We start from the raw sequence: 24,867 nt of genomic DNA on the forward strand, positions 1-24,867 counted from the left end.
CTCACACTATAAATAGCATGGCACCAGAAGGTGCAAAATTCCAGGAAATCTTTTTTCATGCACCCTGCTTCGTACATCTCTCTTCATTGAGATAGTTAAAAAATGCGCAAGCTTATAGGCTGCCACCTGGCTGGCAACATTTATATCGTATTATATTTTTGCTATATATGCATCTCTCTCTCACACACACCATACTAAACAAATCACAATCTGAAATGAACGGACAGGTAGATAAATGCACATTGATAGTTCTTTCTTTGCTGTGTATTCAGAGCTGTAACTACGGTACTAATAGCTTTCGAAATAATCATTAATCCAAGAAGTCAGAGAAGATCAACATGGATTGAGCATGGCATATGATCCACATGCATAATCACATACTCAAAATGTTCACATTTACCAGGGTCAGTCCCTATTTTTTCATTTCTAACTACTGTTCCTGTTCTGTGTCTATTTTTGGAAATACCTTGTTGAAATTTTTACTAATGTGAGCTACACACATTGTAACTCCTCAGGGCGCAGCTCCCCGCTCAAGCATACATGCTTGCCTGGGAGTAAATCTCATTCCACTCAACAAGAGTTATTTCTTAGACATGTATAGAACTGTGCTGTAGAAGTTAAATCCCTGAAAGACAGAGCAAATAGACGTAAGAAGAGCCTTGGTGGAACAGACCAATGTCCCATCTAGTTCAGCATTCTATTCCCACAGTGGCCAGGAATTCCACAAGCGAGACATGAGCACAATAGCACTCTCTCACATGAGGCCATGGCTCAGTGCCAGAGCACATACAGAGCACATGCAAAAGGGACCAGATTCAGTCCTCAGCATCACCCCAGCATCTGAGAGAGACCTGGTCTGAATCTATGGTGAGCCACTACCAGTCGATCACAGCTGATCAGTCAAGAATCTTTTTCAGCCTAAGGGCTGCATTCCCATCTAAGCAACCTTTGGAGGCCACATGCCAGGGGTCAGAGGCAAAAGTAGGTCGAGTAACACTCACATACTATCTTCAATCCTCAACCCAGGAAAACAAGAATCAGTATCAGAGAGCAAGGACACATTTCATGGAGGGTGTGGAGCAGGGCCAGCAGGGGGCTCAGTCTGGGGAGAGTCTGGAAGGCCAGACAGAAAGGTTTGGGGGCTACATTGGATCAACAGGACTGAGGATCTCCACGCCCAGTGTAAACAGTACTGAGCTATTTATTTATTTATTTCAAAAAATTTATACACCCCTGAATTGTTTAAAAAACAACAACCAAACCTCAAAGTGGTTTACAAAAGCTAAAACGGTAAAATGAAGAAAAGAAAAATTGCTTTCATAGAGTTCCTGCAACACAGGAATTTCAACTAAAGCATCCATGACAGGTGGCTACCCATCCTCTGCTTTAAAAACCTCCAAGGAAGGAGTGTCCACAACCTCCAGAGGGAGCTTTGCATTAAAACAAATGTTAAAATACTAAAAGAAGTTTAAAAACATCTCAACTTTCTAAGCTTGGGTAGACTTGTCTAAACAGGAAGCATTTTAGCAGGTGCCGAAAACAGAACAGTGAAGACACATGCTTGAATTCAATAGGAGGGAGTTCCAAAGTGTAGGGACTGCCACAGTAAAGGATCAAGTTTTTACAAATGAAGAAAGGGTATTACGAGGCAACTGTGCCAATTCTGCCGATCAAAGAGGTGACCACCACACTGTGGAAATGTGGAAATGAATTCCACTGTGTAACTATGTTGTGTTTGTAGAGTCTTCCACCGTTCAGCTTCATTAAATGGCCCCTGGTTCCATGAACCCCTAACTGATGCTGGAGGCCCCCCCCATCCATATTAACTGCCCCCCCCAACAGGAATGCCTGCTATTATGAGCCGGGGGTGGGAGGGATCGTTCCTTTCTTGTCTGCAAAGCACCAGCACATAAATGCAGACACATGAACACCAAGGCACCTTGAAGTTCCCCACTTGCCATTTCTGGGTGCACGGCAGCTGCTGAAGTTTATTTTGAGCAGTGATAACATATTCCCAAACAATTATGTTATTCAAATATGTCTTTCACCTAAAGAGCAAACACAGCTTTGGCTCTTAAACCCCGGAGGACAGCCTGGAGTTGACAGAGAAGAAGCCTGCCTCAGCAATGCATAAAAGGAATGGGCAGTGGTATTCATTGTTGAGAATAAGAGTGGCCCAGGTTTGTTCTCATTTTCACCAATGTCCAGGGATTTAATTGTCTAAAAATATTCATGATGTGCCTTTTTTTTTAAAAAAAAGTAATCCTGTCTCAATTTTTAATCTTCATGGGTTTTTTCCCCTCTCCCAGTTTCTCCAAAAGTATGAACTATCCCTACATACTATATATACATTGTTATACAGGCAATATTATGCATACAAACCACTGCAGGTTTCCTAAAGCAACTAACACATAAACCAATGCATACAGCAATGAATGCAATGGTAAAAAAAATATGTACATTATCATGCAGGAATATAGTTCAGCCATGGACTTGAATCTTTTATATGCAAAATATAGATAAGGGGTTTTTTTTTTTTTTGGGTAGAATTCTGAGTATAATTTGTTGGGCTTTTTTTAAAAACACACACCACACAAAACAGTACATAAGGAGGCGTTCAGTACATGAGGTAGTCCAATGTGCACAAAGTTCAACTGGGTCAGAACTATCAAGTTCTAGGTGCTCCTGAATGCCCGTCCTATTTGGAGTTAGACCCCTTGAAGTTCATGGGTGTGACCCAAGTTAACTTGGGTTCATTAATTTCAGTCTGTTCACTCTGAATATATTCCTCTTCTATTCCTATTTGTGGCAGGCTGGGCAGTATGCATAAGTAATGATAGTTTAAAGTGCTGAGGATATCACCAAGAGGAGAAGGGCTTGTAAAGATTTATCAGTCCAAGATGATAAGCCTGGCAAAGCTTTGGGATCAATAAAACATTAAGACTACTGCATTCTAGGTAGCAATCCCATCCTACAGATGAATGTCTGTATGCATCATTCCTGATATTTTGCCTTCATTGTAATTCGGTCATTACAAACAGGAAAAGAGACATAGATTCATGAAATGCAGATGATGAACTAGGTGAAATAAACTGATCCTTCCATCCAAGGGAAGCAGTTATGTTTTCTAATAACTGTACACTCATACATTTAAAAAATAAGGTTTATTTCTCTTGATTCCCAACTCAATCTACCTCCCCTTTGTGCTCTTCCATAACCAATCTCAGTTCAAAGGTTCCATTCTGCTTCAAATTATTACTTATTTTTATTACTGTGATTCTGGCTTGAGGAAACTGTGACCTGAAGTATCACAGCAAGTCAGAGTATTACCAAATACCAGAAGCAAATAATTAACAACGTCTTCAGTTCTAATATTTTATATTATTTATTCATTTCATTTCATTTCTGTACCGCCCTTCATCAGAGGATCACAGGACAGTTACAACATGAACAATGTAGCTGGAGATATTTACCAGAGCAGATAGATTTATACTAGAAGTACTTGTAATGCTGTTCTGCTTTGGAAGGTGATTTGATATCACCATGCGCTTCTAGCTAAGCCATCATGAAAATGTAAGGGAAGCCCTGCCAGCCAGCTGTTCATGGGAAGCCCCAAAACAGAATATGATGGCGACAAGGCACTCCTCACTTGTGATTCCCAAAAACTAGTTTTCAGAAACTCTGCCTCTGACAGAGGAGGGAGAATAAAGCCATTGTAGCTAGTATTCAATGATGCCCAGAACGTCGGTGGGATAAGTTGTTCCCTCCACATGTTCACTGAATACATGGGGGTGGATGTAGACCCACACTCAGTGGTCCTGCCCAAGACTTCCATACCAAAATCAATATGAGTTTGGAGGTGCCACTTTCACAATGGTGCCACTTTTGAGGCGAGGAAGAAAGATGTTTGGGGATCTGGCAACTTATAGGCCTATTTTACCTTGCTATGATCTGTGGTTTTATTGACTTTAAAACTATATTGTTTTCAATATACTGTACACTGGGGATGGGAGAGAAATTTGATTCACTTCTTAATTTGCCTACCTAATTTGCACTTTTTGAAACAATATCCAAACTGAAACACAGCCATCCTTCAAAATTCACTTTTCTAAAGTGTGCATGAAATGCATGAATTAGTGAAAATAACTTCAAAAAATGCATTGTGTCAGGGAACATTGCTTTGCAAAAAATGTGTATATTAGGAGAAATTCATACTAAAAGAATACTAGTAGTATTCTTGGGTCAGATTGCAAACAGTGGATGAAAGAGAGCCTTAAGCAATCTGAGGGGAGGCAAGGCAAAGGGAGGCACACAGTTGACTCCTGTCTCTCCTGTCAGCACACACCACTCAAAATACAATATTTCCCAGTTGACTCAGAACACACATTTACCCACATCAAATCAAGTGATGAATAATCCATTGTTGTGCATGCATTTGTGAACCAGCCTTATGCCTGCTTCTTAACTCTTATGTTGACTGTAAGATGCTGAAACACTGGAGTGATCCATGAAAAACAGCTTGCAAGACACAGATCTGCTTAGCCTAAGGTCATACAAGGCAGCTGTTGCCAACCATGATTATTGCCAAAGGTTTTGTTTTTGATTTTGGCTACAGATATATCTTCCTTCATGTGGGCCATTTAGTGACCCTGCCTCCACACTGCAAATTTTCCAAGCTCATCAATTTGGACTTTTGTTAATAAATCAACAGCCAGTCCAATGATGCATTCCATGTTCTCACATCTTGTTTGTATGGCATTTGATATGTGGCCTTTTCTACTGTGATCCGTGCCATTGTGATGTTTGTTCCTGGAAGCCTCTTATTTTAGGCTCTTTGTTGCACTGACATTCCATTGGATGAAGCTGCAGAGAAAGAATCTGGGTTTTTCAAGCATACACCACCATAAGTTGCCATATTGATGGTCCAGTTTTGGCTTTCAAACAAATTGCTTTCCCCTTTAATTTCAATCTCTATTCTGGTTATGTTCCCCAAACCAAAACTCCACCATACAGTAAGCCTGCAACTTACATGTTCTGGGGATCACACCAAAAGCCCAAATCATGCATAGTCAAATCACATTGGGTTCAATGGCAGGTGGATTGCCAGTTATTGTTCCAAAAGCCTCGCCCCCTTTCAACCCCCTTTTCATTTATTTATTTATTTGCCACATACTTAAAACTAAATTTGCATAAGTTGCAGGCTTACTGTATACAGAAGGACTCTATTATGTGTCTTCTCATTTGCTAATTAAATAAAATTATACCATTTGGCAAAATAAATAGATATGATGCCATTTTAAAATACAAAACACAGCCTGCCATCATTACAGTGCTGCAAAAATCTCAGGTTTCAACATGCTTGCAGAAGACCTCCATTACAACTGAAAGAGAAGTCTGCGAAAGAGTAAAGGTTAGTTGTGAATAATTCAGTGCCAGGCTGTGGAGAACCATTTCAGCCGCTCAAAACAAGGAGTGTAGACTAGACTTAGACATGGTTCTCGTGTAATTATTTTTACCCCTCCATTCAAGTGGAATATTTCCCATGGAGTCCTGTACACAGCTAAAGACGCATCAAGACAAAAGATCCATGTAGACTCTGAAAGAAAAAGTGAGCAGGAAATGGAGTCTCATATCATGTCCACAGAACTTTGCAATCAAATTCAGAGAGGTTACAAGACACATGGGAATATGCACATTGGCAGATTGCACGGATGGTTGACAAACTGAGCACTGAGTCTTGCAAATACAATTTTGGAAAGATCTACTGATGCTTGCCTTTTTTTGCCTTTGTACCTAACATCAAAAATAGGGCTATTTATTTATTTATTTATTTATCTGAAGAAGTATTCATTTGTCACACTCTCACAATGTATCAGGACTGTGTACAGCAACTTTCAAACACAACTTTCCCATGAAAACAGTACAAAACAATCACAATGGCTGACTACTCAAGAATATTTTTAAATACTGGGTCTGTTGGCATAAAATGTCTTCGAGGTATTTGCCTAAAAGCTAAATCTCTGCTGGAAGAGCATTCCACATATGGGGGCAGGGCTGGGGGTGGCACTAAATGCTCGACTCCTTACTGACATGTTGTTGTTGTTTAGTCGTTTAGTCATATCCAACTCTTCATGACCCCATGGACCAGAGCACACCAGGCACTCTTGTCTTCCACTGCCTCCCGCAGTTTGGTCAAACTCATGCTGACTCATTCTGACATAGCATGCACCAAAGTTGTTCAAAGCTTTGCATACAAGAGCCTTGAACCTGTCCCAGTAGCATAAAGGTAAAGGGACCCCTGACTGTTAAGTCCAGTCGCAGATGACTCTGGAGTTGTGGCGCTCATCTCGCTTTACTGGCCGAGGGAGCTGGCGTTTGTCCGCAGACAGCTTCCCGGTCATGTTGCCAGCATGTCTAAGTCGCTTCTGGAGAACCAGAGCAGCACACGGAAACGCTGTTTACCTTCCCGCTGGAGCAGTACCCATTTATTTACATGCACTTTGACATGCTTTCGAACTGCTAGGTGGGCAGGAGCTGGGACCGAACAGTGGGAGCTCACCCCGTCGCGGGGATTCGAACCACCAACCTTCTGATCGGCAAGCCCTAGGCTCTGTGGTTTAGACCACAGCGCCACCCACGTCCCGTCCCAGTAGCATATGGGCAGTCAATGTAGCTATTTCAACACAGGTGTCACATGTTTCCAGCCACCCGCTGTTCCACCAGCCGTCCTGCCACTGCATGGTACACTAGGTGGGACTCCTGGGTCACGGGTCTGTAGTCCTACATTCCTATGTGCTAAACTTCTTCTTCTTCTTCTTCTTCTTCTTCTTCTTCTTCTTCTTCTTCTTCTAAAGCAAGGTTTAAATTACTGCTATCAAATTGATTTTGTAGTAGATTTTAAAGAAGGAAAACCACACTACTCATTGGTAATGAAGAGTTTGTGGGCATTCATTGTATTTCATCCAACAGTGATCTCAGGTGGTGAGTGTGAATAGAAATGAAGGGGAAATGGGATCACTAAGGAACAAGAAGGATGCATCAGCATGTTGGGGGAACTCCGTTTCAGAAAAGTACAAAAAGCCCTACCCTATTTTAAAAAATAGTAAACCTATGAAGGCAAAACAAACAAAGAAAGAAAGAGTCCAGAGAAGTATGAGCTTACTTAACAGCCACAGAATGTTGAGTGCTAACTAGAATTTCTTTTTAGAAAATTGGAAGTAGAGGGGAGCAGAATATCCTGCTTGAGGCCCCTGCAGCTTATATTATGCTAGAAGATGGCATCACTAGCTGGGACTTAGGGATAGGTGAATCTGTCAATTTCAGTTTCTCAGTTCAGTTATCTTAAGTTCAGTTCTCCAAATTTCCACATCAGTTTTCAATCTCTCTCTCTCTCTCTCTCTCTCTCTCTCTATATATATAATCATGAAAAAGAATCAGCATTTCAGCGTATATTTCTTCTAATATACACATTTTAGTGCAATTTTGCCTAATACCTTGGTTCTCAAACGGAATCTGTTCTGGAAGTCCATTTGACTTCCAAAAATGCTTGAAAACCAAGGCGCGGCTTCCAACTCCTGCACTCAATTGGAAGCCGCGGAAGCCACGTCGGACGTTCGGGTTCCAAAGAAGGTTTGAAAACCAGAACACTCACTTCCAGGTTTGCGGTGTTCGGGAGCCAAAACGTTTGAGTCACAAGGCGTTTGACAACCAAGGTATGACTGTATGCATATTTGGCAAGGCAATTTCCCCCCAATATAATGCATCTATGCATTCCATTTCACTAATAAACACAATTATGCACACTATATTCTAGCATATGCATTTTTGTATACTACTTGGCTGCAAAATTGGAAACCCAAAATTTTGGGGGAAAGTGTGAATTTTGAAGGATGGCTGTGTTTCAGTTCATGCATTGTGTTGCAGAGTGCAATTTAGGTAAGTTTCCTTTTAAGTGCAAACTTATTTTCTCCCCATCCTTACTGGGAGGTAGTGCAGGGACTTTTTTGTGAGAGAAGAAGCAAGGACCAAGGTGCTCTGCTTGTTCACCTCTTCATTGCTACAGATACAGCTGCCCATTCTCCCTCTTAGAAAGAGGAGAGCCTGAGTTCAAAAAGTCTGAGAAATACCAACTTAGAAGTGAATAAATCAGAATGTTTCCATGATGGCAACAAGGCAATAAAAGCAAATTAAAGTACTTGATGGATGTTAATGGGTTACTAAAATCTATATGGCAAAATCATTAAAGTATATCCTAAAATCTCTAGCCAGTAAACCTAACCTATAGTTTTATTTCAGTAGGCATTTTAAGTAACCTTTATTGTTTATGATTAATTTTAATTGATTTTATCCACTGTATTTTTTAAAAAGGAAACAATCTTATTGTACAGATGAAAGAATCAACAAATTTCAGTTCTCTGTTTCTTATTTTTCCAATCTTAAAATAAGTTCTCTTAATTTGAAGCTATTTGCAGATTTTGGTTTTCAAAATCCTCATGAAAATTATTCAGCACTTTAGTGTGAATTTCTCTTAATAAACACATTTTTAAAGGAGTTTTGATTAATGCACACTTTTTGCAACTGATTTCTCCCAATATGTTGCCTTTTTGTATGTTATTTTCACTAGGAAAATAATTGTACCTTAGAAGTTGAACGGAATCCGTTCTGGAAGTCCGTTCGACTTCCAAAATGTTCAGAAACCAAAGCTCAGCTTCCGATTGGCTGCAGCCAATCGGAAGCTGTGGAAGCCCCGTCAGATGTTTGGCTTCCAAAAATAGTTTGCAAACTGGAACAGTCACTGGTTTGCTGCGTTTGGGAGCCAAAATGTTCGAGAACTAAGTTGTTCAAAAACCAAGGTATGACTGTATATGCATTTTTAAAATATTGGCCTGTTGGGAGAACTCCATCACAAAATTCAGATAAGTGCAAATTTTGAAGGATGGCTGTATTTTGGGAAAGTGCAAATTTGTTAGAGTCACCTTTGTAAAAACAAAACAAAACACTGCAGCTTTTTCTTTTTCCTGAACCACCTCAGGCACAGCGCTTTAGATACTGCAGGGAAAGTATGGCACAGAGTCAATCCCATTTTTGTGGAGTTTTGAACTTAACCCGTCCAACTATTCTTATTCTAGGCCTCAGAAAGAAGGGGGGGGTGGAAACAACCCTGAAAACAAAACATGCTTAGAGGATAATGTGTTCAACCTTTCAGTTCTCAAATTGTTTATCACAGTTCTAATTGCAGTCTCCCACAAAAATAACCTCCTAGAGAGAACATTTGGATGGAGTATTTTTTTGAATCGTTATTTGCTGTACAGAGATAAGACAATTGATTGTGGTCTACAAAATAACGAGTTACAGAGTATCTACTACTTAATTTTTGAAAAGAAAAACAACTTACCCTTTAACTTCACCACAAAATACATTAGATTACCTGCCATCAATACAGATGCTTCCAGTAGGAAGAAAAATAGCAAAGCTATAAACCTCAAACTAAGGACCAAACATGGGACACGGGTGGCGCTGTGGGTTAAACCACAGAGCCTAGGACTTGCCGATCAGAAGGTCGGCGGTTTGAATCCCCGCGACGGGGTGAGCTCCCGTTGCTTGGTACCTGCTCCTGCCAACCTAGCAGTTCGAAAGCACGTCAGAGTGCAAGTAGATAAATAGGTACCACTCTGGTGGGAAGGTGAAAGGCGTTCCTGTGCGCTGCTCTGGTTCGCCAGAAGTGGCTTAGTCATGCTAGCCACATGACCCCGAAGCTGTACGCCGGCTCCCTCGGCCAATAAAGCGAGATGAGTGCCACAACCCCAGAGTCGGCCACAATTGGACCTAATGGTCAGGGGTCCCTTTACCTTTAAGGACCAAACATGATGCAAAATGCATTAGGAAGTCCAGCAAGATCGTGGTCTCTTTAAATGTGAGACAAATCAGGATTCTGATTTATTCCTCACTGCGATTCCAATTGAAATTGTTCCTACTGCATTAGTTCTAGAAGCAAAAGCTTCTATTGGTACCAATGGGGGCTGCCCCCTGTCCCGAGGGCTAAAAACTGCATGGGGAAAAATAGGACACCCACTTGCTAATACACACAGATGTACATTATTTCACTTAAATCTAGCTTAGCTCTTAGTGTTGCACAGCATTGTGATATCATGTATTGTTCACATCCGTCTGTCTCAAGAGAAATTGGAAGATTGTACCATTGGGGGTAAATTCAAACCGTTGGATAGTTATAGTGCTTGCTGTGGCTGTACAAACCGATATGAGAGAGACATGTTTTATTGCAGTTGAGACAGACGAAGGAATTCTGTTTTGCTGCTACACCAAATTGTGATTCGTGTCACCATTGGCACTGTGATAGCTCTGTGTGACACAAACACGGTTCAGTGATGATTGCCTGGTGACAATCAAGTCCAACTGGTGCCAGTGGCCTGACCTTTGATATCCGAAACATCAGTTTGAAAGCTGTTGTTCTATATCATGTGGTTATGTGATAATGGGAATGGGGGGCGGGATTTATTTGGTCCACATTTTAATGTGAAATGACCTAATATGCCTCTCCTGAACTTATATGTGGATCAGAACACAGTTGTCCATCAATCCACGCACTTCTCCAAATTGTCAGATATAGTTTCAATTTTCTGGAAAATTGCTGAAACTGTATCAGACAATTGCATCTGCAAATCCGCTCCAGAAACCCCAGAACAGATATGGAAGCAAGAGGGGCAAGTTCCATTGTGTAAATATGAATAATTGCACTAACCAAATGAGTTGCTTTTTGCTATTTCGAATATAAGACTTACGACTGAACCCATACATCATCATCATCATCATCATCAATTTTATTTATATCCCGTCCTCCCCAGCCAAAGCCAGGCTCAGGGCGGCTAACAACAATAAAATAGTACAAAATTCTAAAATCATTCATTATAAAATTAATTCAAATCAAATTGATGGCAACCATTGGGCTAGAGATTCTGTGAAGATTGCCAAAGGAGGCAATCCCTGACCAAAGGAAACTGACATAGAATGGAAATATGTCAGGGGCGTTGACTTGGGCCCTACATTGTGGGTGCCCATCATGTGCGCACTGAGCTGCATTGTGATGTGATGATGCAACGTGATGTCATGACATCATGTTGTGATGGTGCGGTGCACACACCGAGGCACTGTAGTAGTGACTGGACCTGTGGGACCTCGCGGCAGAGGCACAGACCCTGATTCAGTCACCGCCATGGTACCAGAGGTAAGGCAGCAGTCAGCTGTGGCTATGGCACACGGAGGCAGCTGCGGACATTATTGAAACATCTTTTGAAGTGGGACTTGGGTCTGCAGGAAGGGCAAAGGGAGTAGGACTGGGGAGGGGACGAGGAGATTGCCGGGGTGGGCAGGATGGCAGCAGAGGGACCAGGCAAGGGCTGTGGTAAGGGGTTGTGGCAGCTGCTTTAGCGGAGGCGGTGGTAGGCGACAGCTGACGTGTACAGAGGAGGGGGAAGGCTGGCTACCCAAAGGGCACCCACAGCAAAAAAAGGGGGATCCTGGGCACCCAGGAGCCTGGGAAATTGGTGCCTATGATATGTTGATCTGTCCATCTGTGCCTGATAATAGCGCATCCAGTTCTGTATAATCCCTTGCAATATTGCTTTTTTTAAAAAGAAAAAAAAAGAAAACAGTTCAGTCTACCTAAACATAGAATCATAGAATCATAGAGTTGGAAGAGACCACAAGGGCCATCGAGTCCAACCCTCTGCCAAGCAGGAAACACCATCAGAGCACTCCTGACATATGGTTGTCAAGCCTCTGCTTAAAGACCTCCAAAGAAGGAGACTCCACCACACTCCTTGGCAGCAAATTCCACTGTCGAACAGCTCTTACTGTCAGGAAGTTCTTCCTAATGTTTAGGTGGAATCTTCTTTCTTGTAGTTTGGATCCATTGCTCCGTGTCCGCTTCTCTGGAGCAGCAGAAAACAACCTTTCTCCCTCCTCTATGTGACATCCTTTTATATATTTGAACATGGCTATCATATCACCCCTTAACCTCCTCTTCTCCAGGCTAAACATGCCCAGCTCCCTTAGCCGTTCCTCATAAGGCATCGTTTCCAGGCCTTTGACCATTTTGGTTGCCCTCCTCTGGACACGTTCCAGTTTGTCAGTGTCCTTCTTGAACTGTGGTGCCCAGAACTGGACACAGTACTCCAGGTGACTTTTGAGGTCCAGTTCTTAAGGAAGGCAAGCCATAATTGACAAATCCTATCTTTATCAGTTAACACCCCGTATTAGATCCAAAATCAGCACATGCCAGCCACAAATGGCAAGCACAATGAGAAAATCAACACAGTGGGTACAGTTGATGGCAACCAGAGGGTCTAATATAATCTTATCAACACATCATAAAACCTTAAAATCACCTTTTCAATCCAAATTATTTGAATTAAAATTGAAAGTCTATTATGAACCACCCTCCTTTCCCTCCTGCTGGGTTTCATCTGCACATTCAATAGAAAAGCCGAGCGACTGATTTTTAAAATCAGCTTTTGGAAGTAAAAGGCTACATGGGAGAAAGCAAAGCAGTCTACCTACAAATTGTTGGGACACTGGGGTATTTCGTTAAGAAATAACACCCCCTGTAAGGTTGCCTGAATGCAATCTCCAAGAGTCAGATTGCCATTTGATAACTTGGCCCCTCCTGCTGAGAAGATTGACAGCTCTCAATGTGTTATGGGGGTAGATGGTAGCAAGTCCAGGCTTACTTATACACACACACACTTGCTTTGCTTTCTTCTTATTCTTTTTAATCCAACTGCAGTTTCCAGGTCTCATCTTTAAGGCCTCACAATACAGTTCAGCTTGAAACCACACAGTCTAATTTAATCAAGCAACCTCTGGAAGAATAAGAAAGTTATGCTATTTTATTTTTAAAAAATTAAAGTGTATTTAAAATGGAAATTTCACTTTGTGCCAGAATCCCTCGACCCTATTTTATGAGTAACTTATTCAACGATTTTAATCTTTATTTTTAAATGGAGGACTAAAATGGTTCGTTAATGTGCAATAGGCTCATCAGGAAAGGGTCAGGCAAAAAATCAGTCCTGGGAACAGAGGTAGACAAAACTATTAAGAACTACAGAGAAAATAGAGCTAAAATTACATTTCTGCAAATAAAGTTTTTGAATATTAAAGTCTGGACATTGGTTTAATTTCCAAATAAATATGATTTGAGCTTTTTAGCTGTGTTTTCACTACCCTTACTTCAAAATATGTGATGCAGGCCAATTAGTGTCACCCCAAAAAATTCCTGCTCAGTCCCCTCAGAGAAAGCAACTAGCAGAGCCTGCAGTGGAAAAGGGGTGGGAGGGTCAGAGTCTGAATGTGAAAACCTGGAGTACTGTGTCCAGTTCTGGGCACCACAGTTCAAGAAGGACACTGACAAACTGGAACGTGTCCAGAGGAGGGCAACCAAAATGGTCAAAGGCCTGGAAACGATGCCTTATGAGGAACGGCTAAGGGAGCTGGGCATGTTTAGCCTGGAGAAGAGGAGGCTAAGGGGTGATATGATAGCCATGTTCAAATATATAAAAGGATGTCACATAGAGGTTGGAGAAAGGTTGTTTTCTGCTGCTCCAGAGAAGCGGACATGGAGCAATGGATCCAAACTACAAGAAAGAAGATTCCACCTAAACATTAGGAAGAACTTCCTGACAGTAAGAGCTGTTCGACAGTGGAATTTGCTGCCAAGGAGTGTGGTGGAGTCTCCTTCTTTGGAGGTCTTTAAGCAGAGGCTTGACAACCATATGTCAGGAGTGCTCTGATGGTGTTTCCTGCTTGGCAGGGGGTTGGACTCGATGGTGCTTGTGGTCTCTTCCAACTCTATGATTCTATGATTCTAAAACCGGAGAGTGCTGTGTGGAGTGGGCTTAAATAGCCTGATCTCTACTTCTCCCCTAAATGACCAGTTGCCCCATGTGGTTGAGGGAGAGGAAGAGGGAGAGGGAGAGGGAGAGAGAGAGAGAGAGAGAGAGAGTTTACAGTATGTAATACCCCTTGTACTTTATTTCTAACTTGTACAATTTCAAAATATGGATATGCATTGCATCTTTCTGATATCATTCAGAAACTTTTGAGTTAATTCAGTGAATTAGTAAAACTGAATCAGTTCATTCTATACACAGCTTAGAACACACGGCTTTCACAAACTGTTTTAGTTAGACAATATAGCATTATTTATCTTGCAAAAGCTCCTCTTACCAACTTGACTATTTCTTGAGAGTTTGTGGTGCCTGTGGGGGATAACTCCAGCTGATTTTTTTAAAAATAAATCCTTAGTCTCTGTTTGTCTTTAATTAGGAATTGACCTACTTGAGTCAAATCTTATTCAAAAACTGCCAAATGCATTCAAAGAGACTGAAAGTGCAACTGGTAACCTATTTGTCTCAGCAAATGTGTGATTTCATAGAGCTACAGTTTTTTTTTAAGTACAGCTTTATAAAATATTTTCTCATGCAAGAGACCCTCGAGTAGCTGTCATCGCACAGCAGTGGGTAAAAGCAAGAATTTAGTAGTTCCCTCATCTCTTCTCTCACTATATATTAATAACTAGAGATTATTGAAGTCAATTAGACTAACCACATAGTTTTTGAAGTTGATTTGACTCAACACAGCCGATTCTTAATTAAAGGCAGTCAGCTTTACTAGGTGAGCATGTAACACTGTCTTTTAAGTCTTTGGGAATATCTGAAGATGTCTTCTACTTAGTCCGGGTCCATCTTGCTCAGTATTGTCTGCAGCAGTGTTCTTCAACCTTGGGTCCCCTTGTTGGACTACATCGCCCACCATCACTGGCCATTGGCTAAGCTGGCGGGGGATGATGGACACTGTGGTCCACCAACATCTGGGGATTCAAGGTTAAAGAACCTCCAGATGTTGTAGGATTCTAACTCCCATCAGTCTCAACCAGCAGCAGGGTCAGGGATGGTGGGAGCTATATTGTGACAATATCTAGAAGGATCCCCAGCCATGATCTACGCCAGGCATAGGCAAACTCGGCCCTCCAGATGTTTTTGGACCACAACTCCCATCATCCCTGACCACTGGTCCTGTTAGCTAGGGGTGATGGGAGTTGTAGTCCCAAAACATTTGGAGGGCCAAGTTTGCCTGTGCCTGATCTACGCTGACTGGTGTGGCTCTTCAAGGTTTCAGCCCAGAGATGCTGGAAATTGAACCTGAGACTTTATGTATGCAAATCAGATTTTTGCCACTAGCTACACCCTTTCCTGTTTCCAATTTTACAGTTTTTGAAGAATATGTGCAGATTTTTCAGAATTTATACAGTTTTGTCATTGAAAACCTGCACTGAAAAGGGATGGAATTATTTAGCCACATCCTGTGATGAACTGGCTCAACATCTACTAGGTCAGGCGGACGGGTCGGGTCTTGGATCACTGTCTAAATTTCCCAAACTGTAGCGTCACTTTAGGCCATTTTGAGAAATTAAAATTGTGTTCTGGCCTTGGCTAGGGTGACTATGGTGAACCCTGCTGACTGGAATTGGCATGTGCTGATGCCTGGCCTGAGTGGTGGACTGATGGGACAATTATAATGGGATTCTGTGAGAGCTGCTCCCTGTATGTGTAGGGCACAAGATTACATCCCACCCCTTGGCCACAAACATAAATCCTTCCTGTATTGATTTTACTATTTCATATTTGCATCCATTATGTTCCTTGCAGTGGAGAAGCTAGACACACACAAACACACCACATAACTTCCAGTTGCATATTAATAACTAACAGAGATTTGCCCTCTCTTGGTCAACCTCCTTACATCTCCAGCTTATCCAGAAAAATAGGTGTTGGTACTCACCAGGTAGTTGTTACAGTAAGTGCCATATTTTTTAGCAACAACAAAAAGGGGTGACGGTATTGTGTGCCCTTGAGAAAACACATTGGCCACCATCCCTTTACATTTGAAACAGTTGCTCCAAAAGCATACTTCCATATATTGGGACCAATGCACAGGATAAAAAAAAAAAAGTGTTATATATATACACATACATAATTCTATGTGGTATTAAATGTCACTACCGCAGAGTTCTGTGGAAAGAATTATTTGCTATACTCAGACCCAGTCTGAATATAAGCTTTTCAACAATCACATGGCCTTTGGAGATGCCTGTTGAACATCAGTAACATTTCAGATTGGTTATTTCATTTTCTAAACTACCATATTTAGACACCCACAAAGCAAGAGGTTAATCATCCCGTAAAATGAATATGTGTTATGAATTGCAGCCCATTACATAGAATGAAGATGGCAAAGCAATATATTTGGAAATAGTAACAGCTGATTATTATGTAAGATATGTGGGGAAAGAGAAGAAGAAAATAACCTACGTGTGATCCAGTCACAAGCCAAGCTCTTTCAAATATGATTTCAGTGGGAGAGATTTAACTCTCTCCTAAGAAGTTGTCTTCTTGATTTGGGGGTTTGTTTGTTTTTTGCTTCTTCAAAATTTTGTACAGGCTGATGTTCAGCATGCACACACCCACAAATCCCAGAATGGAAATGTGAAATAGCTGGTGTTAAGGTCACAACAAAGAATCTGCACCCATTAACTTTACCTAAGTGAACCCTGCAGGGATCCTTAACTTGCTCAAAAGGCTTCTGCCCTTTCTCCATGGATGAGACCACCTCAATGTCAGGACAGAAAATTAACTCATTTGCATCATCCTGGAAGGTTGTATTCAATCAACTTTTCTTAAGAGCAGACCCATCAAAATTAATGAAATAAGTGTAGGAATGGTCATTCATTTCATTGGGTTTACTCTGAGTAAAAGTTAGTTGACTATAACCCTCAGGCTGTAGGGAGCCTCCATAAGTACAGTAGGCTCTGGACTTTGTACATCCACCCTCTAATTCATGGAAGGCATCTGGAACAACAATTGTGGGTATAGATATTGCACTCATATCTGTGTCTTCCTCATGTGGAAGGCTGAGGGATAAAATCGATTTTGCTTGCATTTTAATTTGAAGCTACCTGATTCACAATTCTTGAACCAACATATGAACCAAAACACAGCCACCCTCCAAAACGTTCACTTATCTAAATTTTGCAATGCAATTCTCTAGCCAGTGTTTACAAAAATGCATATATTGGGCAAAAGGAGGAAAAAAACCTGAAAATAAGTGTGAAAATGAGATACAAAAATGCATTCTATTATGGGAAAACATACACATTGGTCAAAACTGTATATAAAAAAACCCCATGGGTTTTTTTTTAATAGAAATGTGCTCTAATATGCTGATGGATTTTTCATGAAGGTAAATGTGGAGAACTGATTTTAAGATTGGAAAATGAGAAAATGAGAGAACTAAAATTGACAGATCCATCCATCTCTACTTCCATGCTTTCTTTACATGGTATGCAAATACCTGAAGGTTGTAAAACAACTGAACTATATCATTGTCATCCAGAAAATGTTTCATTTTAATAATGCTAGGCTGAAAAGAGAAAATCACATAGATTTCTGATTTATAAACACTTCAACCTTCTTGCATGGAATGGACCAAATAGTTTATGTAACGCCATTCCCCAATGCCCATGCTTTACTTGTGTTATCCAGCTAAATTAAAACTTTGAGTGAAATGGAATGCCCTGCATTCTACCCCCCTTGCATATATTGAGACATAATGCTTGCATAATGACACCACAATTATTGTAAGTGCATCCCAGTGAACATAACTTTAGCTGCAAGGGGACATCCCGTTGCCTTTAATTCAGCTCCCAAACATCCAAGACTAATTAAAAGCCTGCATGGAAGATTTATGACATAGAAGAAAAGGATTTTCTCACAGCAAAATCTGCCAAGCACAATGGTAAGGATTTGGAATCTTTGGAACAAGAGAAGACAACACTGTACTAAATGTTCTTTTGCTGCTCCCAAAGAACGATGCTAAATGCCCTTTTCAAGTACATGACTTCAATCAGAGGTTATTGGGAGAGACAGATGAATAAATTGGTAGATGAATGCAGATCATTTTCAAGTAGTTCTGACAAAGCTGATAATGTGGGCAGCTGAATGTGCATGCAAGGGAGAATGTTGCACATTTCTAAACCTTTAAGGCAGGAGAGGAGAACCTCAGGCCCAGAGGCTAAATGTGGGGAAAAACCCTTGGCACTCTTCCCAGATAACATCTTCCAAGATAACACCCTCCTTGAATGCTTTTGTCTGGTTGGCATGTGTCTAAAGTGTAAAAACTGTGATAATGCCTCTTGCTTGTCTGGAAGGAGGCAGACTAAAATGTCGGTGAAATTTTGTGAGGGTTTTTTTATTTTATTTAATGCAAACTGATGTGGAAATATGGAGCACAGAGTTCTAGACTGGAACAAATAAGAAACAGAGAGAAACCAAGATTGACAGATTTGCCCATCTCTACCTGGGTGCTGGTAAAGCACTGCACAGAAAGAATCTCTTTGGGCTCCCATTTGTTCTGGATCTTGGCAAGTCATTATTTTTGTAAAAAAACAACAGCTTTGAGGTTCCCCTTTAGAAAGCTCAAGAACTTAACTTTTGGGCTGTCCTGGTTTTTACTTTTTGAAAATCATGTCAACTTCTGCAGTGTATTAATCAACATAAGTACACATGTACATAAGTAAAACACAATAGAAAAATAATATTGATATAATCTTACAAACAATGTTATCAACCATTAATGATAGATCTGGAGGTACAAGAAACTTTAAGAAAACTGCATTTACATAATACAGTTGTACCTTGGTTCTCAAACTTAATCCATTCTGGAAGTCCGTTCCAAAACCAAAGCATTCTAAAACCAAGGCATGCTTTCCCATAGAAAGTAATGCAAAACGGATTAATCCATTCCAGACTTTTAAAAACAATCCCTAAAACAGCAATTTAACATGAATTTTACTATTTAACGACCATTGATCAATAAAATGAAAGCAATAATAATGTACTGTACTATAAAATAAGAAAGACAGTATTGTAGATGATAAAAATTAAAATTATTATTTTTTATTACCTGCATGGATGATAGTCATGATTTGGATGGGGGGCTTTTATCCATTTCCACAGTAACACAATCAATCAATCAGTCAGTCAATCAATCAATCAATCAATCAATCAGTAGCTGAACTGGATTCCACACAGTCACAAAAACAAATTAACCAGAAAAGCCTCAAAAACAAAAACGCAAAATAAATAGCAAAAACAAAAGCGCCAGACTTATTCTGTTCCAGAAGTTCGTTTGACTTCCGAAATGTTTGAAAACCAAGGTGCAGCTTCTGATTGGTGCAGGCGTCTTGAAAACAATAGCCAACAACTGCATTGGATGTTCGGCTTCTGAAAAACGTTTGAAAACTGGAACACTTACTTCTGGGATTTTGGCATTTGGGAACCAAGTTGTTTTGAGTACCAAGGCGTTTGAGAACCAAGGTATGACAGTATTTCATTACAAAATTCAGCCCCCCCCCCCAAAGGGAACTATGGAACATTCCTGATACCTCCATTCTATGCAATTCTGAAATACACAATCAGAGGAGAAAGCTTGTTGAGATTATACTATCTAAGAAGCATCCCTGAAGTGTGTATTAAGTCTGGTTTAGCACTAGTATGTTTCCCTTGGACAGCAATATAGGCAAAAGTTTGGGAATCATCCTTAAAGCATTATAATATTCCCAGTTTTGACAGAAGGGTTACTAAAGTAAAAGGAGTCCCTATGTGTACACACACAAATTAAATAAATAACCTCACCAACACCTGGTTCTGAATACAGCATTGCACCTTTTTTGTGGGGGGGGGGGGGTTGCACCGAGTATATCCTCCTACCAGTATTTTTAGCTGTCTTGATAATACAGCCACTCTCCTGCCTGGCAGCATAATTACAGCAATCAACATCTCAGTTCCAAGAATCTGAAATAACAAAGCTGAAGCTCTTTATTTGTGGAAGAAAATCTTGAACTGTCTCACAGAGGGGAGAGGCCTAGAATAGGGACTGACTGGTGGAATAAATCAGGACCTATCTTGTATGTCAAGAGAAAGAAGCTTCTGTTTGGAACTCAGTATTGGAAAAATAGTACAATAATTCACAATACTTTTCTTTCTGTGTACACAACTCTGTCCACCTGCTCCCTCTGTTTCCTTCCTTGTAACCAGCGGTGAGGAGTCTTTTTTCAGCACAAAGGCCACATTCCCTTCTGAACAATCTTCTGAGGACCATATGTGAGTGGCGAGGCTAAGCTAGGCCACAGCCACCCATCCATACCTCTCTCTCCCCCATCTAGGCAAGCATTATTGGAGTTCAAGGATACATTTCAGCCAGCCAAAAGCACTCAGAAAGCAAAATAGGTCTGCAACCTGGGTAATGGCTGAGAGGTGTAGCCTGGGGAAAATTCCAAGGGCCAGATAGATGGGCCTGTGTTTCCCCACCCGTTCTCTACAAACACAGTTTTTCTTCCTCCAGGGGACTTTCTGAAATCTGCTTTTTCACCTTAAATATAACACAAGTTGGTCTGAGTTGATGGAGTGCTAACGCTGTGCTTTGTTGAGCAAGTCATTTCCAGAGCACCTATATATTATTAAGCCTGATTTGTTTGCACAAAGTTTGCCTGTTTACATGATACCAGCTGTGTAGTATTTATTCTGACTTGCCTGTCAGGAGGTTAGATGATGTTGCATCAAGCAAGAGTGATCCCACACTTTCCAGTGCATCTTTCCCATCACTCTCCTTATTACCAAAAGTCCATTTTGTGGGATTACCAGTGTCATATAGCCAACATGCTTAAGTCCATATACACATTTAGAAAAATACTCTGTGATCACAAGTAACAAGCACTGGTTTCTTAACAACGAGTAATGCCAGACTAACCTTATTTCTTTTTATCTTTAATCAGTTGAGACACATTAAGTTCTCAAGTGGAAGGGGAAAGGGGCCCTGCCATGATTTTCAGCTTATAAAATGGTCTGCTAAACAGACAATTGGTTCTTCCTGAGCTGGCTAAGAACATTTGCATGTTTCCCTGGAATTTCCAAGTTCTGAGCTTAGGAAAATGCCTTATATTGAGCTCAACCATTGACCCACCTGTTAAGTTGTGGGTTGACATAGCAGACGACACAGCAATTTCTCCAAGCAGCTCTTTATTTTGTAAGCTGGAACAGAACTAAGCTGAGGAGCTCAGTCAGCCTGCTTATATAGAGCTACAGAACAATTGTAACTGTTGCAACGTTCTAAAACTATCCAATCACTGAATGTCACTTTTCGATCCTTCATTTGCATACAAAACTATCCAATCACTGAACGTCACTTTTCGATCCTTTATTTGCATAACTATCTACAGTATCCCCCTGCTGGCCCAGGGTGAGAACTTCAGTACATAACACCACCTATCTCAGAATTGCCCACATTGACTGGGAGTGACTCTCCATGGTTTTAGACAGGGGGCATTTCCAGGCCTACCTGTAGATGCTGATGCAAAGCAGATGCTATGGCCCTTCCCCAGGTTGATCATTATTATGGCCTGGAGATCATCTGTCATCACCATGATGACTCACCATCTTCCTGGACCAGTCTGCAGCCCGCCTGTTTCTCCACCTGCTGCCTCTTATTCTGCACAGACCAACATCGTGGCTTTTGCCATAGCTGGTGTATTTTGAACTGTCCCTTCTGCAGAACCCCTTGAACCTCTGCCAAGTGGTCTGTGGAGCTTCTTGGCAATGTCAGCAGATGCTCAAGGCAAAAGTGTTCCGATCACATAGGTGACTTTGCATCGTCAGAATCCTAAGTCAGTCGCAGTGTAATCCTGTACATGTCTACTCAGAAGTAAACTGCTTTGTCTGCAGTGGGATTTCCTCACCAGTTAAGTATGCATAGGATTGCAGCCGTAGGCATTTTTGGGTAACATTATATATGGAAAGCACATGAAGCCAATGACCGGGCAACAACGCCAGCCCCCTAGTAAAGTTGAGTTGGTATTCACATTTCCAATTCCTAGTACGCTTCTCACTCTGTGGTTGGCTCATTATCTGCCCCAGTGGATCAATTAATTTTTCTCCACCATCTGTTAAGCCAGTTATCGCTTCCCCTGGATGCTGCCGCAGATCTGCCACGTCCTTTAACAACAAAAGACTGTACAAACCAGAGAGGCAGCAGGTGAAGCTCCTGGTGGTTACAGTACAGTGCAGAATGTCACTTATTATCCAAGGTGGATGAAAGGAAAACCTAGTGAGTCTGGGGTGGGCATGAGGCATCACCTTGGAGTGACTCGAGCATAAAACTGAGACAGCTGTATTTCCCCGATCTGTTTGATAAAAACTGTATTTATTTCAACCACCTGCGTGCAACTCTTGGGTGTTGGTTGTGGTGTAGAAATTAACTCCATGCAATTGTGAGGTTCTTTCACACGATAAATATTCCCCACGTAAGGTATTCCTTATGAGATGGGGCTACCCAATATTCAGGTGGGGCTTCAAGAAAATGAGGTGGGTGGGGTGGGAATCCACAGTAAATGCCCCTCTCACAAAGGGATTTACCAAAGATTAATGATATTACATGCCTATTTTCCACATTAATTGCCTAGCTGCATCCATTCTCTGGACATCTCAGGCAAATAGTATCCACTCTCTGTAGTTTCAGAACAAATGGAAGGGGCAGCATTTTATATGTTAAAAATAATGATACTGAATTAGTCTTTATTACAGATTAATTAATCCCGAACAGTTTTGTCTCTTGCACCACCCACCACTGGCATGAAGCTGCTGACAAATTACCCCAAAGAGAATGTGACCTTTGATATGGAAAGGTTGTCCACCCCTTGCATAAGGTTTGAGCTGTTGGAACAGCAACACAAAAAACCTTTGGTCAGGAAAATAATAATAATGTGGACTTTCCTATACTTGTTACTGCCAAAGAAGTTTAGGTAGCACATTTTTTATTTTAAAAATCTTTTGAAATATTATGCTTTTAATAAAATTAAAACTGCAAAATTTTGTCATCTCTGAATCTCTGTGTGCTACCACAGCTTCTTTGCAAGCTTCCAAAGCGACCTAAAATTTGTCTCACTGTCACATTTAAAATACCGGTATATTATTGCCCAAGCATTAATGAATATCTCTGCCTAGGCTGCTCTTTTGCAACTAAAGAAATCTTATGACACTTGTACATACACAGGGAACCAAAGGAATAATTGTGTTGTCGTGTTTTCTTTCCTTACAATAACAAAGATGGCTTTTCCCATTAAGCACCAAATGGCCTGTAAAAGTGGAGCAGAAAATAAAGTAAACCTAATTCTGTGGAATGGCAAAATCAGGCTGCACTTTCCTTGAAAATATAGGCTTTCCCCCTTCTTAAATATGTCACTTAGACTCATCAAAGTGGCTTTTTCTGCCCCTGAAGTCCAATTTTTTCAAAAAGCAAAACCATGGATTCAGTGAAGAAACCAAATATGATAGGTTTCAGCGGGACTCTTCCCCTTTCAATTTATCTCTTCCTGGAAATAATGTGGTGTTCTTTTTGGAAATGCTTGCACAGCCTTTTAAAAATACACTCCAGCTGTGAATCATAGACATTATAGTCAGAGAAAGCCCTCTAAATACACGGCAGCACAATCCCATCCCCCTGGTTATATAGGATTGTTCACTATGGTATTTCACGCACAGTTGAACATTCTTTCTCTGAGGATTCAAGGCCAACCAGCACATTCAAGAGAGGGGGAATCAAGCAATATAGGCCTCATGGGACTCAGCAACCTGAGAATGTAGGTGTGGGGGAAATCATATGTTTGCTCTAGTCTGAAGCTGCCATTTTTAATTTTCATTTTCAAGGGGAACTTTGGGGTGCAGGACACTCCATTTGCATTCTGAAATGGTCCAGAGTTCTTGAGTGGCCTGGAAGGATGGATCTGACAAGGAAGAAAGGCTCACATAGCAGAAGATGAAACAAATAAGGTTGCTTCGCCACATGCGTCTCAGAATGGCTTACTGGTAGAACAAGGAAATTTCGAAGGTGATCATGGATCATCATAGGAAGTAGCAGCAGGTGAAGTTGCACCTGTTTGCACTGGCCTTTGAAGAAGAAGGTTGAGGTGAGATGAAATGAAATGATTGTTGTCACTTCTCTCTGTGGTACAAAGCATGTATCTGTTACTTATATATTTTAGAGTGGTACCACATTTTAGGTGATTATTATTATGTACTTTATTTATTCCCACCTTTTCTTCAGGGCTGGGACTCAAGATGGCTCACAAAGATTCAAGCAAATATAGGTAAAACTCATGTAGCTAAGAACAGATAAAGGGTTATGGTTAAAAAAGTAATTAAACTACAGAATTAAAGCATATATATTAAAATACAAATAGTAGATAAACCAAGCAAATGATACAGCACAACATGAAGAGTCATTTCCTTAAAAGCAGTCAGTTCCCCAAAGTTCCCACCAAAGCTCCCACCAAATGTGTCTGTGAGAGTGGCAGGATTAAGAGAAGAGCCCCCAGCCCCCCCCCCAAAATTAAAAAGATATCAGAGCCAGGTTCATCAGAGAAAATATGGTCCTTCTGACAGCCTGGGCAAATTAGGTAGGCTCACCTTTAAATGTGAACTGAATTAAGTTTCTCCCCATCCCTAGCCTGGAGAGGTTATGACTGGCCAAAAGTGGTCCAGCAACCTTTGCGTCTTAGAGGGGATTTGAACCCGAGTCTTTCTGGTCCTGGTCTGATTACACCAAACTGGATGTGTCTAGTCAGAATCCTATCTTTATTTATATCACTCAATATATCACATTGGAAAATGATGCTACCGTGACACTGCTGCTGCTGATATGCTAATGATAGGCACCATACTAGATGTCCTATTTTTCCATTCC

This window comes from Podarcis pityusensis (assembly GCF_964106645.2).
Source record: "Podarcis pityusensis genome assembly, chromosome: 15".
Lineage (NCBI taxonomy): Eukaryota > Metazoa > Chordata > Lepidosauria > Squamata > Lacertidae > Podarcis > Podarcis pityusensis.